The sequence below is a fragment of the Eubalaena glacialis genome, chromosome 1, assembly GCF_028564815.1.
Source record: "Eubalaena glacialis isolate mEubGla1 chromosome 1, mEubGla1.1.hap2.+ XY, whole genome shotgun sequence".
Classification (NCBI taxonomy): Eukaryota; Metazoa; Chordata; class Mammalia; order Artiodactyla; family Balaenidae; genus Eubalaena; species Eubalaena glacialis.
Window position 1 is genome coordinate 88,244,127 of NC_083716.1, and position 18,562 is coordinate 88,262,688.

The 18,562-nt window shown below is 44.1% G+C and overlaps 1 protein-coding gene across 1 annotated transcript in view; it reads right to left on the reverse strand.

Moving 5' to 3' along the window:
• MAP10 (microtubule associated protein 10) overlaps positions 1-18,562 on the reverse strand; it is a 117,563-nt gene that overhangs the window by 545 nt on the left and 98,456 nt on the right. The gene's annotated exons all lie outside the window — the stretch shown is intronic.

An 18,562-nucleotide genomic window follows, 5' to 3' on the forward strand; every position in this document is an offset into this window, starting at 1 on the left:
TAATTGGCACCTTCATTGGAAACATTATAAATCTTTTTTTCTCAGAGGAGCAATAGCTTTAATAATGGAATAAAAGCATTGTGACCAGAAACATACCTCCTCTCCCTTTCCTCATGTCAGGAAGCCCTTTAGGGTACATGAACATGAGTCATCGTATTATGCTTTATAATGAGTATTTTTCTCCTCTAATGGGACAACATTGCTTGTAGCCTCAATCAGTCACAATAAGATGTAAGCAGGCCAACTCCAAACACAAATCATAGGAACAACTGTGAAGAACTGCAGTAAACCACATCCAATCCTTCCTTTAATTTATGCTAACGTGACGTTAGAGCGGCACAAATGGCCATGACCAGTTTCTCGGTATAGAATTTATAGAAAGTTACAACACCTCCAGCTGTAAGCACTAGCATGGCCAAGGCACCGGCTTTCAAAATCAAGCTCACTTAGTTCTTAAGAGGACAAAAGGGGCTTCCCTGGTGGCGCAGTGGTTGAGAATCTGCCTGCCAATGCAGGGCACACGGGTTCGAGCCCTGGTCTGGGAAGATCCCACATGCCGCGGAGCAGCTGGGCCCGTGAGCCATGATTACTGAGCCTGCGCGTCTGGAGCCTGTGCTCCGCAACAAGAGAGGCAGCGACAGTGAGAGGCCCGCACACCGCTATGAAGAGTGGCCCCCGCTTGCCGCAACTAGGGAAAGCCCTCGCACAGAAACGAAGACCCAACACAGCCAAAAATAAATAAATAAATAAATTAAAAAAAAAAAAAAGAGGACAAAAGGAATCCCGGGGATGACGAAACAGGGCACCTGTGATGCTTTTTATCCCTCAATGCCCAAGGAAGACATCACAAAAGGGTCCCTTTCCCTTGGAACCCAAGTGCTTCTCAGACCCCTTCCCACACAGGAGGGCTCCAGGCAGCCACCATCACTGTACCCGAGTTGGCTTATGAGTTCAAGTCTCTTTGTCATCCCTTCCCTATATGTGTATGTAAAACTCTTTCTAGTAATGGAAATGAATTGATTTTATAGCTCATCTTTAAAAAGTTTCATTCAACCCCTGTAACTAAGATGTTATTTTCACTAATAGATGAAATTGAGGCTTGAAAACACAGACAGCTATTTTTGTTTGTGGAAAAGTCCTGCAACTTCTATAGATTGCCCAGCACATAGTAGGTGCTCAAAGTTATTTACAGAATAAATGAAAGCAGAATTAGTATTACCAACCAGAGCAAAAGATGACAAGAACCAATTATAGGTCCAGCCTTATTCATGGATAGCATAGACAGCCACGGACATGATCTGTGTATTAGTCAAGAATCTCCAGGGAAAAAGAACCAATAGAAGATATATATGTGTGTGTATATATGTATGTACATGAGAACTGGCTCACAAGACTGTGGGCACTGGCAAACCTGCCAGGCTGCAGACCCACAGAAGAGTTGATGTTGCAGCTTGAATCCAGAGACAGTCTGGAGGCAGATTCCTTCTGCCTTGGTGGTCCTCAGTCTTTTCTCTTTAAGCCTTCAACAGATTGGATGAGGCCCACCCACAATAATCGGCTTTACGCAGAGTCCACTGATATAAATGTGAATCTCATCTGCAAAAATACCTTCACAGCAACATCTAGATGCAATCTGGATCAACATTCCAATAGAATTTCGTGAAATTTCACAAGCTCATTCGAAAATTTGTGTGCAAACGCAAATGGCCGATAACAGCCAAGGAAATCTCAGGAAGGAGCAAAGTGCTGTTTTCTCTGCTGGGTTTTGAGTTTATTAAGAACTACGGTAAATTAAGAGAGAGGTATTTGAGCAAGGAGAGACAAATACATGGACGGACCAGGGAGAGAATCCAAAAACAGACCCACTCATGTATGGACACTTGCTTTATGACCAAGATGACATTGCAGAGCACTGGGGAAAGGATGGTCTTTCAACAAGTGGTGCAATCAAATGCATATCCATATGGAAAAAGATTAAACTTGATTCCCACCTCATGCTAGGCACAAAAATCAACTCCAAGCGGATTTTAGAACTAAATGTGAAAGTTGGAACAATTAAACTTCAACAAGTTAATATGGTGGAGTATTTTTTTTTGATTTTTTAAAAAAATTGTCCCTTTTGACAAAGGGTGTTTATTTATTTATTTTTTAAACATCTTTATTGGAGTATAATTGCTTTACAATGGTGTGTTAGTTTCTGCTTTATAACAAAGTGAATCAGCCATACATATACATATATCCCCATATCTCCTCCCTCTTGCGTTTCCCTCCCATCCTCCCCTTCCCTATCTCACCCCTCGAGGTGGTCACAAAGCACGGAGGTGATCTCCCTGTGCTATGCACCTGCTTCCCACTAGCTATCTATTTTACATTTGGTAGTGTATATATGTCAATGTTACTCTCTCACTTCGTCCCAGCTTACCCTTCCCCCTCCTCGTGTCCTCAGGTCCATTCTCTACGTCTGAGTCTTTATTCCTGTAATATGGTAGAGTATTATCAGGACTTTGGGAGAGGAAAAGATGTGTTAAGCAGGATACAAAAACAAAACCAAAACCCACTAATCATAAAGAGAAAACTGAAAAACTGTAATGAGTACATTAAAATTAAGAATTTTTATTTATCAAAGACACAATAAAAAAACATGAAAAGGCCAGCCACAGAGTGGGAAATATAACCACAACCTATATCAACAAAGGGGTCCTATCCAGAAGATATTGAGTCATTAAGAAAAAAAAAAAGACAACCAAGTAGAAAAATAGGCAAGAGATTTGAACAAGCATTTCATAAGAGATCTCCAAGTAGCTAATAAATAGATGACAAGGTGTTCAACTTCATTAGTAATGAGGAATGTGCACATTACAACCATAGTAAGATACCTCTACACACTGCCATCTAGACATTTTAAAATGGAAAAGACAGACAATACCAAGTATTAGCAAAGATACGGAGCAAATGAAACTCTCATCCACTGTCAGTAGAAGGCTAAGTTAGTATAACCCTTGGAAAATGGTTTAGCATTATCTACTAATGTTTGATAAACTCATGACCTAGGATAGCAGTTTTATATACTTGTGTGTGTGTGTGTGTGTGTGTGTGTGTGTAAGACTTGTACAAGAATCATCATAGCAATGCTGTTAATAATGGTCCCAAACTAACAACAACACCCAAATATCTGTCAACAGGATAGATATGACAAAATACTCTAAAGCAATTAAAATAAACAAACATTTGCCACTATATGCAACAACATGGAAGAATTTCATAATCTTAATGTTGAGTGAAAGAAACCAGAAGTAAAAGTCTTCGTACAATATAACTCCATTTATATAAAGTTCAAAAGTAGGCGAAATTGAACTCTGGTGTTAGCAGTCAGAATTTCTGCTACTTTTGGAGGGGAGGGAAGGAAAGCGCCTGAGAGAGAGGGACTCATGGAGACTTCTTGGGTGGGGATGTGGTTTTATTTCTCGATAAGGTGGTAGAGACAAGATGTGATCACTTGGAGGTGACTTGTCAAGCTATATACTTAGGATTTTATGTTACACTTTAATAAAAAGAACTTTAAAATTCTTTAGCTGATTTGGTAGAAAAAGTTGAGGAAATCTGAAATAGAGAATAAAGTGGCAAAGGAATTTTAAAAATAGAAAAAGCTAAGAAAGGTAAAGGATCAATCTTGAGATCGACATCCAAGTACTAAGAGTTTCAGAACAAAAGGTTATAGAAGAAAAGTGGAGGAAGAAATTATCCAAAATATTTCAATGGAACTTCCTAGAACTAAAATTCAAAGTAGCCTCCTAATCCATCAAGGCACATCACAAACAAATTTCAGAATACTGGGGCAAAGAGTAGATACTAAAATCTTTCAAAGAGAAATAATATCCAACTTCTCCCATCCATATAGGAGCAGAGCCTTCAACATTTGCAGAGAAAACAATTTTCAGTGTAGAATTCTACACCCAGCAACACTATCAATTAGTGAAGAATAAAGACTGTTTTTGTTTTTGTTTTTCTTTAAAATTAATAGTTACTCTATTTTATTTATTTATTTATTTATTTGTAGCTGTGTTGGGTCTTCGTTTCGTGCGAGGGCTTTCTCTAGTTGCGGCAAGTGGGGGCCACTCTTCATCGTGGTGCGGGGGCCACTCTTCATCGCGGTGCGCGGGCCTCTCACTATCGCGGCCCCTCCCATTGCGGGGCACAGGCTCCAGGCGCGCAGGCTCAGCAGTTGTGGCTCACGGGCCCAGTTGCTCCGCGGCATGTGGGATCTTCCCAGACCAGGGCTCGAACCCGTGTCCCCTGCATTGGCAGGCAGATTCTCAACCACTGCGCCACCAGGGAAGCTCTGTTTTTTTTTTTTTAAGATTTGACTGCACCGCGAAGCTTGCGGGATCTTAGTTCCCTGACCTGGGATTGAACCCCGGCCCTCAGTGGTGGAAGTGCAGAGTCCTAACCACTGGACAATCAGGGAATTCCTTAAACAAGATTTAAGAATGCTCACAAGGCTAGAGTTTGCTCCCAAATAGGAAAACTGCATATTGTTTTGTTTCAAAAGGTTACAAATGCAGTGCTTGAGAAATGCAGCAGGTAAACAACAGGATTAGTAAAGTCTGTTTTTGGAGCTGTCTGCCAGCAAACAAGCAGACCTCTGTCCAGGAAGCCTTTTCTTATGAGGGGGTTTGAAGGAAGGTTCTGTTTACATCCCACCCTGCCCTTCTCCCCTTCAACCACCCTCACTTCTTTTTTCTTGAACTTCTCATAGTGATAGAAATTGGTGGCATTGTCCTTAGCAGGACTCTTGTGGTTAGGGATGGGGGGGGACCCCTTCTCAAAGGGCAAGTGTTGGACTCTTCTTTGTTCTCCATTTGGGGGCATTGAGTGCCTCGTGATAAGATCGGTGGGCTGCTCATAATTTACACATCGCTGGTGAACACGGAGGATGTTTCATTGTCTTTCTTCTTGTTCTGCTGCCCTGCCAACAGATGTTAGCATCCTCCGTGGAAATATTTTTTATTTCAGCATCACGTTGGACGTCCACCTTGGGGATGCTGCTCAGCATCTGGTTGGGAGACATCTCCACGGTCTTTGCTGAGGATGCTTGCTGCAGGTTCATGGAGACTGCATTCTTCAGCTTGACTTTCTGCTTTTGTGTTCTGCATCCCTTTCCTCTTCTTCAGCTCTGTCTCAAAGTTCTCCATCATGTCTGCAACCTCATGCCTTTGGTTGGTTTCTGCACGAATGACGTGCTCAAATGGGGTCTTCCTCTTCATTGATCTCTTCTGTGCCCCTGTTCTTCAGTTTCCTTATGTCTCCACTCCTCCTGTCTTCTGAGTGGTCTCCCCTTGTACTTTCTCTCTCGCCAGCAGGGCCACAGCACAGGCCATGAGCCCCCTTCCCCAAGTCCTGCACCCCTCAGGGCTCCTCCAGTTTGATAAGCTTCTTTTGAGTCCAGCTCATCTTCCCACAACTCTGAGTGGGTCCAGTGTGGGTGGAGAGTCTCCATGACGGTGCAGACCCTGAGGTCCAGCTGCAGCCGTCAAGACATTTTTAGACATGCAAGATCTCAAAAAACAAAGACAAGACAAAAACAAAAAACAAAACAAAAAAGCCTCTCAGGCACGCTTTCCTATGAAGCTAAGTAGGTACTCTTTGAAAACAAAGGAATAAATCTAGAAAGAGAAAGATACTGGCTCCAGAAACCAGGGATCCAACAAGAGAGAAGGGAAGCAGTCCCCAGGAGATGCTGAAGAGAGGTCATAAGATGATCTGCACATTCAACAGGAGGGCAGAGGGGCCCAGGAGGAAGGGCTCCATGAAAAAGAATGAAACTGACAGACAACCTCTGTTACAGTATTGAGGCAGGCTTCTACCTCCAGCAGAGTCATTTACTAACTCCAGGGAAACCATAATTTGTTCAAGAAAGGAAATATAATCAGAGCTTAATAAATAGCCAAGCTGCTGTTTACAGGGTCATAATGAAAATGCTAAATCTAAAAATTATTATGTAACTAAATTGAGTGGAAGGGAATACGAGTGTGGGAGGGAAAAGGTGTGAGTTGTGTGGGAAGAGAGTGAGACCCTGACTTTCAAAATGGCAAATGGCAATCATTTCTAAGATATTAAAATATCAAGAAATGGCAGTATAAAAACAGCTAAAGGGTTACAATGGCTGCATGGAGGATGTGAAAATTGGAGAGGGGAGGGACACAGTAGAAGACTTCTGGTTTTCTTTTGCAGAACCGTTAGCAGCTCTGGCAGGAAAGAGGTCTTTGCAGGAAAAAGCTCTCTACAGCGGCCCCCTTTGTCTTGTCACTAACCTTACACCAGGTGCCCGTCATACTCTACTCATCTCCGGCCCTAGCACACCTTTCACATCTTTTCACCACACAGTACCTTGCCTAACCTGTTGGTTCTTTCCATAGATCAAAGAATTAGAAATGAAGAATAAGTAATTAACAGATGACCAGATCTCTCTTCCCCAGCTTCCCCTTCAGTAATCTCGTGAACAAACTGCGTGAACAAGACAGCATCTAAAGAGAGATCAAGAGGAATCAATGAGCCTGCACACACGCCTGCACGCAGTGGGGTATGGCGACGTCTCTGACCCCCTACCTCAATGATTCACTGAGATGACGTCCCTGTTTCCCTTTTTAAAGGCTTTCATGGCCGAGCAGAATCTTCGGAGACGGTTTTTAGGAGACACTGAGTCCACCATCTCCCCAGATTGCTGGCCTTCTGATTAAAAGCAACTTTCCTTTCTACCAACATTTCTCCCCCCCCCCCCCTGTCGCTTTCTTGTATTGATTTTTGAGCAGTGAGCAGCTGCACCGGATTCGGTAACAGACCTACTTGACATTCTAAGCCAGGAGCCTATAACCTATAAAAACCAAACAGCTGGGTACAGGCAGCTAGGCACTGTATTGCACTTAGGTAAGTCATTTGCCTCTGGAAGAGGATACGCAAAAGTGTCCATGGCTGTGCTAGCCCGGAGAGACTGCTGGGGAAGGTTGCTTTGCTTTAGTCTTACAGGAGAAGCTGTAGCAAGAAAGACACAGGCAGCTGGGATGGGAGGAAGCCTGGACCCACTCTGCCCACCAGCTGGTGGAAGCTTGAATCCACATAAAGGACAGAAGTGGTCTTTTCTACCAGAAGGAATCACTAAAAAAGATGGACTTACAAGGAGGAAGAAGCTCAAGACACAGATAGGAGTCCACATGAGAGCATCAGTTTAGGGTCTTTTCTTTGAGGGAATCTTTACCTTGTCTGACAGTATGCCCCGACTGCAGTGGGCACTGGAGGACTCGGGCTACAGAACCCTTCCTGGGAAGGTGGCCTATCCACTTGCTAACCCACGTGTGAACTAACTAGCACAAGTCCCTCAGGCTCACCCATCGCTCACCCATCCAGGCAGCTGTCCTGGCTCACAGCATTGTTGAGCCCCGGATGAAAGTGGATACATCAACGGGCCTCCCCTGGGTGTTCTTTGTTAATCCCTTGAAGGACTCTATTTCACGACCAATTCCCAAGCCGTTTGGTACGACAAGGTTAATTAACAGAGCAGTTGTTCCTTCTGTCACCCAAGAACATTGATAACAAGAGAGGAGATGGAAGGTCAGACGGGGGTCTGGTTTCGGGTCCTGGTCCTGTCTTTTTTTTTTTTTTTTAATTTTTATTATTTATTGGAGTATAGTTGATTTACAATGTTGTGTTAGTTTCAGGTGTACAGGAAAGTGATTCAGTTATACATATACGTATATCCATTCTTTTTCAGATTCTTTTCCCATGTAGGTTACTACAGAGTCTTGAGCAGAGTTCCCTGTGCTATACAGTAGGTCCTTGTTGGTTATCTATTTTATATATAGTAGTGTGTATATGTCAGTCCCAAACTCCTAATTTATCCCTCCCCCCTCCTTTTCTCCTTTGGTAACCATGTTTGTTTTCTATGTCTGTGAGTCTGTTTCTGTTTTGTAAATAAGTTCATTTGTATCATCTTTTTAGATTGCACATATGGGTGATATCGTATGATATTTGTCTTTGTCTCTCTGACTTACTTCACTTAGTATGATCATCTCTAGGTCCATCCACATTGCTGCAAATGGCATTATTTCGTTCTCTTTTATGGCTGAGTAATATTCCACGGTACCTATGTACCACATCTTCTTTATCTATTCATCTGTCGATGGACATTTAGGTTGCTTCCATGTCTTGGCTATTGTAAATAGTGTTGCAATGAACAGTGGGGTGTATGTATCTTTTTGAATTATGGTTTTCTCTGGGTATATGCACAGTAGTGGGATTGCTGGGTCATATGGTAGTTTTATTTTTAGTTTTTTAGGGAACCTCCATACTGTTCTCCATAGTGGTTGTACCAATTTACATTCCCACCAACAGTGCAAGAGGGCTCCCTTTTCTCCACACCCTCTCCAGCATTTATTGTTTATAGACTTTTTGATGATGGCCATTCTGAGAGGTGCGAGGTGATACTTCATTGTAGTTTTGATTTGCATTTCTCTAATAATTAGCGATGTTGAGCATCTTTTCATGCGCTAACATCACACTCAATGGTGAAAAGCAGAAAGCATTTCCTCTCAGATCAGGAACAAGACAAGGATGTCCACTCTCGCCACTTTTATTCAACATAGTTCTGGAAGTCCTAGCCACGGCAATCAGAGGAGAAAAATAAATAAAAGGAATCCAGATTGGAAAGGAAGTAAAACTGTCACTCTTTGCAGATGACATGATACTATACACAGAAAATCCTGAAGATGCTACCAGAAAACTACTAGAGCTCATCAATGAATTCGGTAGAGTTGCAGGAAGCAGAATTAATACACAGAAATCTGTTGTATTTCTGGTCCTGTCTTAATGAATACAGCTGTTAATTGTTCTGTGACTCAGGTTACCATTCATTTTCCCTTATAGGTTTGGACTTCCTCAAGGGAATAAATATTATTTTATTCATCTTTATTTTTTCTTTGATGCCTACAAAATTGCCCGTAACAAAGCAAGTGCTCAGAGATATTTCTTTTTTTTTTTTTAATTTTATTTATTTATTTATTTATTTATCCATTTATGGCTGTGTTGGGTCTTCGTTTCTGTGCGAGGGCTTTCTCTAGTTGTGGCAAGTGGGGGCCACTCTTCATCGCGGTGCGCGGGCCTCTCACTATCGCGGCCTCTCTTGTTGCGAAGCACAGGCTCCAGACGCGCAGGCTCAGTAGTTGTGGCTCACGGGCCTAGTCGCTCCGCGGCATGTGGGATCTTCCCAGACCAGAGCTCGAACCCGTGTCCCCTGCATTGGCAGGCAGATTCTCAACCACTGCGCCACCAGGGAAGCCCAGATATTTCTTTTTGAATTAATGAACTGAGTGCACTTAGGCCCCTTAGCAATCACATAAACATAACTGCCTCACCCCACGTGTTGAGGGCAACATTCGGGGGTTCCATTGTCTTTTATTGATTCAGTTCTCTGTTGATTCTTCCTCCTCCTAACTCTATGTCCTTCTCTGTTGATTTATTTTTTCCTCTCTTGGCTCTCTGGGTCCCATTGGTTCTTTCAAATATTGCCTTGAAGCTGTGATTCTCAGCCATGTAATAACTCCCATTATGTCAAAGTCTCTAAAAATGTTCAGAACAATAACAATTTAAATTTCCATCCATTAAATTTTACATAAATAAAACATGCCTAATTTGGGTGGAGAGAAGTGGAAAAGAAGTTAGGGAATTAAATAAACAAGAGGATGTTGCAACCTCCAGAAAGTTGGGAAAGGTCTGTCCCAGAGGACCAGAAACCATGTACTTTTATTAGTACTGGGCCTGACCATCTGTAGCAGACCCTGATAGAAATAAATCTTGTTAAAGCAATATTTTTAAAGCTCTGCTGCTCACCTGGTTTTGTTCTTACTGGGCCTTGGAATCACAACAGACATGGTCACAGAGTGGACTCATGGCTCAGGTGGTCATTTTAACAATAATCAGAAGGGCTCCTAAATGCAATTATTCTGAAGTTAACAAAAAGTTGACTTTTTTTCCCCAGGAAGTAGCTGGGATGGTGTCCTTTCAATTTTTCTATATGTCACTCTCATTAAATCTAGCTATAAGGTATCTCGACTCTGGCTGGCATTGGCTGAGAACAAATGCCATGCTTTGGGGGGATGGGTTATGTTCAAGGATAGGATCAGGGAGACTAGTTAGAGAGCTACTGCAATAAGCCACAGCAAATGAGAACAGAGGTAGTGGGAGAGATCAGATGCTGGGTGTACTTTGAAGCAGAGTGGACAGGACTTGCTGATGGTTGAGATGTGGAGTATGGGAGATGAAGATTCAAGAATTTTTTACCTGAGAAACTTGAAGAATGAATTTGCCATTTACTGTGATGGGAAAGGACTATGGGGGGAATGTTTCTGGATAAAAATAGTTTGGCTTTGAACATGTCAAATTTGAGAAGCTTATAGAACCTCAGGGGAGATGTCAAGTATGTGAGTGTGGAATTCAGAAGACAGGTCCAAGATGGAGAAATAAATATGCAAATCTTCCTCTTATATATGTCTTTAAAGCTATGGGGCAGGGAATGAGCAGAGAAGGAACAAAAGACATATTTTAAAGGACTCTTTAACAAAGGACAAAGAACTGTGGATTCCTGGGAAGCCAGTTCTTGGAAGTAGAGAAGAGGAGGAGATACTGCTGGTGAGACTGGGGCTGAGAAGGAATAGGGGGCTACAAAAGAGGTGTCCTAGAGCCCCAGGGAAGAAGTCTATGGAGAAAGCAGGAGTCATCAAAGATGGAGACACTGACCGCTGGATTCAGTGACACACAGGTCACCTGGATGAGCGCAGAGCTCGAAGAATGGGAGGGATGAAGGCCTGGCCAGGGTAGGTTCATGAGACAATGAGAGAAGGGGAAGAGGAAGAGGCAGGCATTGGAACTAACTCTTAGGAACGTCGCTGGAAAGGGAAGCAAAGAAAAGACGCAGCCTGGGAGAAGGACGTGGGATCAAAGGGGTTTCCTTGGAATCGCAGTGCTGTGGCTACCATTATTGAGATGGGAGCTGGCACGGCGTGTTTATACGATAGAGGGAGAAATGAACAACAGGAGAGGGGCCTGATGGAAACGGAGGGCTTGGGTATCGCATCCAGGATGTACAGGATAGGGACAAAGGCAGGCAAAGCGGAGGACTGCATGGCGAGCTGTGCGGAAGTTCTCTTCTGATACTTCCATTTTCTCAGGGAAATAAGAAGCAAGGTCAAGAGCAGAGCGTGAAGGAGGGAAGGATGTCGGCCCTGGGAGGTCTGATGACTGCGTTAGGATTTCTTCAGGATTCTCTCTTTGCTTCTTTATTGAAAATAAAGTCCTTATAAGCTGAGTCTTTACCAGTTGATGATTTCCAGAACATTCCCTTCTCACTAATATACTCTTGAAAATGCTGCTATTTAATGAGTTCATGGGATTTTTCACGGGCAGATCTCCATTTCTTTCTGTGCTGTTGTGATGGGAATGACATTTTAAATCCTATTTAGAGGAAAAATCAACTCAATACAACAACTCAATTCAGCAACTCTCGACAGAGTGCCATGTGCCACGTACTTCTGGCCAGGTGTCCGAGCTACGGGCTGGTCCCCATGACAGTGCCATCACTGGCTTTTTATGTAACACAATTAAATGCCGCTTGATGGCAGTAGCTGTCACTGCTGCTCTATATTGCACTTTACTGCTCAACCAACACCGGCCCAGATCACCTGGGCTATAGGAACAGTCATGGTAGTTCCCCATTGTATTTGGAGGGCCATTTGCTTCAGAGGGAAAAAGAGAAAGAAAGAAAGAAAATAAGCTTAGGTGACTTCTCCTCATTTTTTTCCTGGCTGGTTATTTTGGAGGGTAGGGGACTTCACTTTGTCTTTCTTTTTTTTTTGAATTTTTGAATTTTATTTTATTTATTTTTCTATACAGCAGGTTCTTCACTTTGCCTTAAAGAGAAATAAAGATTCAATTTGCTCTCTATATTAAAGCCCCAATGACAAATTTTGTCAGAGACTTAAAAAGCACCCTTTAAAAAAGTAGACAATGGGGACTTCCCTGGTGGCGCAGTGTTTAAGACTCCATGCTCCCAATACAGGGGGCCCGGGTTCGATCCCTGGTCAGGGGAATAGATCCCACATGCATGCCGCAACTAAGAGTGGGCATGACACAACTAAGGAGCCAGCAAACTGCAACTAAGGAGCTCCTGAGCTGCAACTAAGGAGCCTGGGAGCAGTAACTAAGGAGCCCATGTGCCACAACTAAGGAATCGGCAAGCCACAACTAAGACCCAGTGCAACCAAAAAAAAAAAAAAGTAGACAGTGGGGACTGGATTTATGTCCCTTTGTACCTACTTACAACTGCCGGCTGCCATCCAAAAACATGAAACAGTTTTAAAATTACAGTTTTGGAAAAGGCTATCCTTGATAATGTATCCTTTTGTTCATTACTGAGACCTGAAGTTAAAGGCATTTGAGAATGTTTCTTTTGAGTAATGAAGAGAGAGAGAGAGAAAGGAAAAAATACAAGTTGATCTGTTTGATTAGGGGCAAAAACTGTTTAGAAGAGCTGCAGAGAAAAAATATGGAGATAATAAAATAGCTGTTGGAAAGTGGACTCATCATGAATAATTAGAAATCATTTAATTTACTAATGAAATAGCAACACTGCGGTTGCCATCATGTATGCAGAAAGGAAATATTTAACTCGTAGGCACTATAAGTAGTATGTAAAGTGGCTTTTTTAAGTCAAGTAACAAAAGCATGGAAGGAGCAAATTAAAGCGCTCGAAAAAAGGAAATCCAATTTGCGATGAAATCTTCCACGGAATGATTCTTCTTCCCTATCCCCAAACCTGCTGATTTTTTTAAGAGCGTGATGCTCCCACCCAGATTTATTCCAAATTAAGTTGTGGTTTTCATCGCTGTAAATGTGGATTCCTGTAATGCAAATAACTCAACATTAAGAAAGAAGGAGTAATCCTGGTCCCCAAATTATCTAGCGAAATTGCCTTCCCCTAAGAGCGCACGGCATTTGAGGAATAAACACAGGAAATAGAGTAACTCTGCTCACCTCCCCATCACTGCCTTAGTAAGAATTGACTGGGGAGTTTACCCCCTCGGGGAAACCATCACACACACGGTCAGTGTACATCCACAGACCTCCTGCGCTCGGCACTGGGTTTTCATCGATTTCACACGCACCTGCGGGGCCAGCTTTGTGCCAGGCCTGGGGTGGACGTTGGGAGGCGATATGGAGCTGACTGACACCTCCCTGTTTCTCAGGGGCTCCCGGAGTAGATGGCAAGATCACCACGTGTATACGTGACCACAAACCAAAGGTGATACGGACGTCCTGGGAAACACAGGTGCAGTGGATGAGAGATTCTGACAGGGTCAGCAGACGAGGCAAGATCTGAGTAAGGATTGGAGCTGTTGGTGGCTCCTCGACAAGCACAGGTGCTCGAGAATGACATTGTGCCCTTCTGTGATAACCACATCTCCTAGTTTCTAGATGTGATGCTTTGGCCTCTGGGGCCTGAGAGGGGACTGCCCCTCCCAGAGGCAGCCAGTTCCTACAGACAGTAAACAACGCAACTGGGAGCTCACCTTTCACCTGCCAACCAATCCATCCAGAGCCGGCACCCCACCACCTCCTCTATGGGGTGCTCACTCTCCCCCCGCCCTAGTCACCCAGGGCCAGGTGCCAGACACCTAAGGAAGTCCCTACACCCAGAGCCCTGAAGTGATCCAAGCGAGCCAGTCCAATGCAGTTTACTGTAATCTTAACGCCAACATGCATACGTGAGGGTATAAGACTGTCTACGGTGGGTTCAGTCACTCATTGTATTGTGTTTATCGAAGTTTAAGTTAAAGAAGCTTCTCAAGCATTCTTAGTTAAATATCTATATGTAGATATAAGTACCCATACTACAGATAAGATACAATGAGATTTTGGTATAAAGCTTATTCCCTTCTATGCTAGTTAAGAATAGATTCAACAGCAAGCATGGCAAAGTCCCCCGTAAGAATAACTTAAATAAGATAGAAGCTTATTTCTCTCTGACATTCAGTCTGAAAGTAGGTGGTCCAAATCTGGTAAGTTTCCTCTACTTAATAAAATACCCAAGTGACCGAGATTCCTTCTATTTTGCCATTTTATCAAATGTGGTCCTCAATCCCAGAGTGGTTTCATGGTCCAATGTGGCTGCTTGAGGTCCAGTCATCACATCACAAACTCATTCCAGACAGCAGGAGCATGGAAGGGAACAATAAGGGCATGTCTTGGCATTTTAAGGACCCTTTCCAGAAGTTTCCATTAGCCAGAATTTAGTCATATAGCCACACTGAGCAGCAAAGGATGCTGGAGGTTGTGATCTTTCACTCTGGGTAGCCATATGGGCTAGCATAAAGTCCAGGGCTCTATTAGTAAAGGAAGAGGGGACAGCTCGCAGGCTCTGCCTGCCCTTCTCACAAGGAATCACTGGGGCCTCTAGGAAGATGTGACAAAGTGCAGCCCAGCCCCTCCACATTCCTATTTCTCCTCATCCTGGTTCTGTATTGCAGCGGTTCTCCTCTGCATCCTCTGGGGAACGGTGTCCATGGCCATGGGCCCTGGAATGACATTTCCCAGTATTTTCAAGAGAGAGAGGAGTGTGGCATTTTTAAAGTGACATTTTCCAGCCCTTGCCTCACTGTCAGAGGCACGCACGTTGTAATGCCTGGAAGGGTTAAGCTGACCTGGAGGGTCCCAGAAAGGGCAGAGTCTGGTGACTTCTCTTCCTAAATTAGCAGCGTCAAGTATTATAGATGCAAGCTTGGCATTTAAGATTTGCTTTTCTCCCAAGGATTCGCTCTAAAGTGAAAGCTTGAGTTGCTCATGACCAGGAAATGGTCTCCCGCCTTCCCTCTCTGTTCTGTCCCGTCTCCTCCCCATAGTGTTAATAGCTGGGATGGTGACAGGAGCTGCTCTGGCTTTTGACAGAAAGGGACGTCTTCTGGTTCGTGGAGCACCTGAAAAGGGCTCGGTCACTTTGTGGAAGCTTTGACCTCTGTGATGCTTGGCTGGTTCAAACAAACAACCAAACATCCCTCAATTTCTTGTGACTTTGTTCTCTAATTAGCATGTGCACATTATACATACACCATAGGTACGCCCTTGCCTTGGAGAGTTAGCAGGGCAAACCTGGAATTCCATATAGAGCTGGAAAGGACACTTATGCACCAACAAGGAAATAGATCCTGTTTCCAGGTTCAACAGCGACCCGGCCTTCTTAGAGATGCCCGGAGCACCGCGCCTCGGTGCCACACTGAGCTGCCTGTCGTTTCTCATTAGAAGCTCACGCACCGCAGAGAGCAGAGCTGGCAGCTCCCGCTACTTGTATGTGGGTGATCGAAACACCCCTATCCCTGTATTCCTTCTTGCTTCCCAACCACAGAGTGGTGGAGTGGGGAGGGTCGAGCTCCCTCCAGGGAACTCCGGGGCTCCCACTAGACCCCGGGGAGGGAACTGCAGAAAGATCAGGGCCCCAGGGCTAATCGTGGTCACCACCCTCTCCCCTCAGGGCCTGCGTTGTAAGCGACTCCTCAGTATGTATAGCCCGAGGGCTTATATCCGGTCTCCTTGGGAAGCGGGCTGAAGGTCAAGCTCTGACTCCTCGCTCTGGTAAATTGGCATTAAGTTCCATAAGAAAATCCTTTTCCTCTCCATAATTTTCACTGGGTGAAGAAAATCACCCTACTCTTTCCTTACAGCTTAGATTTTCCTAAGAGATTTAAAGTCTCTGATTTTTCAAAGCACAGTCATTGCGCTGCTATATTTCTATATAGAAATGCCTCATGGATATATTTCTACCATTCCCTGGGCTTATCTGTTGATTCTCTGAAAACCATATCAATTGATTTTTACTTCAACCCCTGTCACCAGAACTTCTTCATGGTATGGGGATCATATTTTCTGCATCCCAAATGGTTATCTAATGCACGTTTAAATTTTGGGTCGTGGAGCACCTGAAAAGGGCTCGGTCACTTTGTGGAAGCTTTGACCTCTGTGATGCTTGGCTGGTTCAAACACACAACCAAACATCCCTCAATTTCTTGTGACTTTGTTCTCTAATTAGCATGTGCACATTATACATACACCATAGGTACGCCCTTGCCTTGGAGAGTTAGCAGGGCAAACCTGGAATTCCATATAGAGCTGGAAAGGACACTTATGCACCAACAAGGAAATAGATCCTGTTTCCAGGTTCAACAGCGACCCGGCCTTCTTAGAGATGCCCGGAGCACCGCGCCTCGGTGCCACACTGAGCTGCCTGTCATTTCTCATTAGAAGCTCACGCACCGCAGAGAGCAGAGCTGGGATTTAAACTGTGACTGATCTGGAAAGCCTGGGACACTTGGTTGACAATCCCTTGGGTCCAGCCAGACAAGGCGGAGTTTTGGGGGGACTCTGCGGCATGTGAGTGACAGTAACATTTACCGTGTGCTTTCCGCGTTCCAGGCAGTGGGTGAAATGCTTTCAAGACAGAAACACATTACTGGCTTGGGACAAGTGACGTGAAATGGCACCAGCATGCCAAGTAGGACCCTTCCCTTGTCTTTCTGTGATTTAAAGGAGGGCAGCCAACAGCAATCTTCCCAGACTTCCTTGCAGCTAGGGATGACCACGTGACCTCCTTCTGACTAATGGGAGATAAGCTGCAATTTCTCCTCCTCTGGAGAAAATAACAAAGCTTCACAGCAGCAGGCTTTGTTTTGTCTGCCTTCCTCCCAGTTGGAGGACAGGACAGACACAAAGCCTAGAGGGGCCTCATGAGGATGAAAGTTACAAATCAAAGATGGTGGAAAAGAAAGTTAGAAAGAGCCTAAAATAGATAACCAACAAGGACCTACTGTATAGCCCAGGGAACTCTACTCAATACTCTGTAATGTCCTATATGGGAAAAGAATCTAAAGGAGAGTGGATATATGTCTATGTATAACTGATTCACTTTGTTGTACAGCAGAAACGAACACAACATTGTAAATCAACTGTATTCCTATATGAGATAAAAATTTTTTTAAAAAGGGAAAAAAATAAAAAACTTTTTTTATTGGACACTGGGCAAACATGAATATGATTTTCCATGTTATATGTATATCATAATCATTTACTCAATAAACAAGTATTATTTAAACAAAAGAAAGAAAGAAAGAGCCTGAGTCCTTGGTGACACTACTGAGCCATCCTACCAGCCCTGGACTGCACACCTGGACCTTCTAGCTGTGTGAGATGAACAATACCTGTCCTGTTTAAGTTGGATTAATTGAGTTTTCTGTTTGCTGCAGCTAAGTAGTAGCAAATACGTAAGTCATTTTCACCGAAGGAGTCTGGGGTCCGAGAGATTGTCCCCTGCCCAGTGCCACCAGTGATGATGCTGGGTCCAGGTGTGCCCAACTCCAGCGCCTGTGCTGGACCAGCGAACTCTTTCCTCCTTACTAGCTAGGGATCTGGAGTCATGCAGGGCTTGGGACCTTTCTGCGACAGCCTCACCTGTTCCCTACGTAGTCCTGTGGCTTTAGCTTCCCTGCTCTCCCTGCCACCCCCCCACCAAGATGTGGTCCAGAACCTTCCCAGAACTGGTGGGACAAATCTCTCCTGTCAGTTAGGTAAGTGTCTCTTTTCTAAGGAGAGGATCCCAGTTTGGGGGAACCTCTGAAGAACTGTTGGTACTTTGTCAAAAATCCCGCAGGGGTCCACAGGTTAGAACCCTCGCTGATGGTTTTTCGATGCCCCTTGAAATAGGCTGGCATACTCAAACCCACCGAGCCTGGTCTGTCTGTTTGGCCATCTCAGGCATTTGGGGTGAGGATGCCCATCTGTGTCACACCAGACCTCAGGGGTTCCTTACTTGCAGCCCAATGACACTGGCCATCACAGTATTTGTATCAGGAAGTCGGTGGGGACCCTGTCCACAGCGTGGCAGGGCATCCTCGCTGTAAGGACCCTTGGGGGAAATGGGTTTCAAAGCCTAAGAGTAGAAAGAAATGATCTTCTCCTGAGGAACTAACTGAATTCTATTTCATGAACACTGGGACTCATATAACTGGTTATATTTTTCTGAGCGACTTGCCTAAAAGTGTGTCCAATTAGTGTTTCACTAATTCTTTTTGCCCTTATTTTCCCCTTCACTCTGATTTATTCTTCACATTCTGATATACGTATATTTTTGGAGGCCACCTGAAACCCCCTTTTGTGAGCATGGTGTGTACAAAAGTAAAATGCCATTCACCCCAGGGCCTCACTGGCTGCTCCTATAGCTCAGATGCTCCTTTTTCATCGCCAGCTATCCTCAAAACTAGGAGAGTCCCTAGGCACCATCCAAAATCTAACGGGCAGTGACAGCTTTTCCCTCGCTCACTCAGACTGAAGCCAGCATCAGCTGAGAGTCCTGGATCTCGGAAAAGAAATCTGAGGGCACCTGTCAAAAAGAAAGATGGACACAAGGTTTCTCAAATTCAATTAAGTGTTCCGACAGGCAATTGTTTTTCTCATTCAGCCTCAGCTAAACATTCAG